We start from the raw sequence: 3296 nt of genomic DNA on the forward strand, positions 1-3296 counted from the left end.
TGGGTTGTCATGCCCTTTCATATTAGCTTATTTTGTAAATATCTTCAGATTCCTTTAGATCAACTCCACCCGTGGGAAAGTGCAGATGGATTGCAAAACTGACATCTCATTTCATGGCAGTAGTGAACTTTATTTAAGCTTTCGTACCACTGTGTATGCTTTTGCAATCGTTTTTTAACCAGAATGGTTCAAGTTCTAAGCAGGCAGTAGGAAAATTAAATAATGATAAATTACAAAATATAACAAATTAACTCAAGTGCCTGCTCATTTTAATGCTGCCTATGAAGGCAAGGGTAATATTTATTTTCTAGATTAGTCATGTGAAAAGTTGGGAACTATTTAGAATCAAGTGTAAATAAGAATGTGACAGAATGTAATTATTTGGAATACCTTCTGTAGATTAATTGGTAGGTTACAAAACTTATTGTTGCTTAAGCTCAGTAGACTATGGGGAGGCTTATTAATAGGCAATTTTGAATGTTTCTGTTCAAATTTATGAAAGATTAGAAGCGAAGATGATCATCAGCCCTTTTTTACATCCACAGTGATAATAAAGCAGGAAGTAGATTTAATAGGAGGATTTAAAGTTTATAAAATCCACTGAAAGATGTTTTCTAAGATGGGTACTAAAGAAGACTATAATAAGGTCTTTTATATTGGTGGCCTAAACAAAATGGATGAGGATGTCTTTCTTACCTGTTTCAACTTTTGCTCTTCCTAAACACTGATGACAAGTCTGGAACTCTCAAGACCCTATAGCCTTGTGATTTTTTTGAACAAATATCTAAAATTTGAAAAGTTAGAGTTAGGAAAAAGATTTTCCTCCTGTGGAATTTTTTTCACATTGCTCCTCACTTTATAGTTTCTCAGTAGTTCTTGCCGCAGCACTCTCTTGTCTATTAGTTATGTTGGTATCACTTTACTCCTCACCTTTCAATCACATTTTTATTCAATGTCCATTAAAGTTCATGATTTCTCTGTTCTGGTGATACAGCTGCTCATTACCTATATTCTAGGGTAGATATTCTGGACAATGCAATATACAGACCCTACTGATTGTGAATGCTGTGTGTGCATGTGTGTGTGTGTGTGTGTATGTGTGAGAGATAGATGACTTTGAGTGCAACTGATACACTTTAATAAACTGAGTAAAGAGTGACTCATTTTGAGAAAAAAAGAGATGAGGGCAAGGAAGCTTGTAGGGTAAGAAATGAATGATAAAATAAAATAGGAAAATATTTCTAATGGGACATACTTTCTATTAATTCTTTGAATTCAGGAGTATCCAATGGGCTTTGCCTAAGAATCATTCATGTGGAGAGTAGAGCTTTCACAGGAACAACGGCAATCTTGTCTGTCATTTACTGAAGGCATAATAGGTGAAAGGTATTGTCCATGTGATTCCAGAAATAAACCTGTAGAGAGACATTAGGCATATAGATAAGGAAGCAGGTATTCAGAGAAGCCCCCATGGTCACTGGAAGGGCTAATCTTGGGAGCCAGTTTTTCCCAGCTCGAGCTTACCTGCTTAGTCTCTCTGGATGTTGTTCACCTCTTTGTTGGTTCTGTGTAGTTACCACCACAGGACTACCATTTGCCCCAACCCCAATATTTAAAATGTACAATTATAGATATTGCATGAATAAGGATATTATAAACAGGAGAAAAAACCCTCTTTGGTGAATATGAAGGGAAACATATATAAGGTGACTCTTCTCAGGTCTACAAGCAAGTTTCCAGATATAAGCACATAACTTATAATAACTACATGGTTAGCAATACATTTATTTTCAACAGGGGCTTGCAAATCAATTGTGATTTGACAGATACTGCTTATTTCTCACCACAGACGAGAATTGTCATGTTAAAGATCTGCTTACATGAATGTAGCATTTTCTGTTTGTCCTCTTTCGCCAAGTGCAGGGGCAAAAATACTACATTTATTTTAAGAAAGATGATTTTAAAGTATTCTACGTGAACAATGTTTTCAGAACTACCACAGTTCATCTGGAAAAGCAGACAACATGTCATTTGCTTCTCTGTGGTTTTAAGTGTTAAATATAGTATGATACCATCTTACAGTAAGCATCAGCCCAAAATGGTAGAGGGAAGAAGCCCGGCATGTTGCACTGTCGCCTGCGATAAGAAGCGTGAGAGTCAAGTTAGATATGTTCTGGAAAAAAAAGTTAAGCATTTTTTAACCAAAGTACAGGAAGGAAGGGTATCTCATGTTTTGTGTGTTCACAAGTTGTAAGAAACCTGATGTTGAGTGGAAATGTGGGTAAATTTCTCTTAGCATAGTTTTTCAACCTGAATCTGACCTCATTGAGGCTTTAGAAGATGTCATTTCTCAAATTTTCTGGTGCGCAATGACCACAGTGACTTACTTGGATATAATTTACTGGGAAAAGAAAAGTGAAGAATTTTTTCTTAACCCTAAAGTTGTCAAATGTGTAATATTGGTGAATTTGTTAATTGAAAATTTGTTATGAAAATGCATTTTTCTAATATGGCTTTGATTGATAAATCAAATTTGAATCAAACCTATTAGGAATCACTCTTGTCATGTGACTATAGGAACACCACCATGTCAAACAGGTTGGAACTATATTTTTTGAAATGACTTTTATTTATCATTTCTACTTTTTAATGCTTTTCCATCTTAGTGCATGATATAAACAATATTAAAAATCCTAGTCTGAATTGAAGATCACACTTGGAAACAGCTTGTGTATACTAATCATAAAGTATAAATATTTGTGGATGTATACAATCTAAGCATAATAAATAACACATAACAACTATACTATACTTTGGATCACAAAATTATTGGTGCTTTATATCCAATTCCTTACATAACTATGGGCAATAAAATAAAATTTTGACATCTTTCTGAAATAAAGAATGCTACTTTTCAATGACAGAACTTTCTGCTGTCTCTCTCTGTCTTTACTTATTTTAAATGAAATGCAATTTGAAAAACCTAGAGTGACCCATTAACACCTACCTCTTTGAGCTTCTTAAAATATATTACCTATTTAATTGAGGCTTTGCACTTGTATTAGCTTTCTGTTGTTTGACAAATTGCTGCAAACATAGAGGTTTAAAACATATTTATTATCTCAAAGGTTTGTGGGTCAAGAGTATGGGCAATGTTTAGCTGGGTATCCTTGAAACGAAGCAGGACCCTGTGGTCCTTGACCTCCAATCCTGCAACATCCTCTGCCTGCTTTTGCCTGTGGAAAACTTCAGTCAAAGAATAAGTTTAATCAGAGAAATGAAAATGTAGAAACAAA

The sequence above is a fragment of the Budorcas taxicolor genome, chromosome 2, assembly GCF_023091745.1.
Source record: "Budorcas taxicolor isolate Tak-1 chromosome 2, Takin1.1, whole genome shotgun sequence".
NCBI lineage: Eukaryota > Metazoa > Chordata > Mammalia > Artiodactyla > Bovidae > Budorcas > Budorcas taxicolor.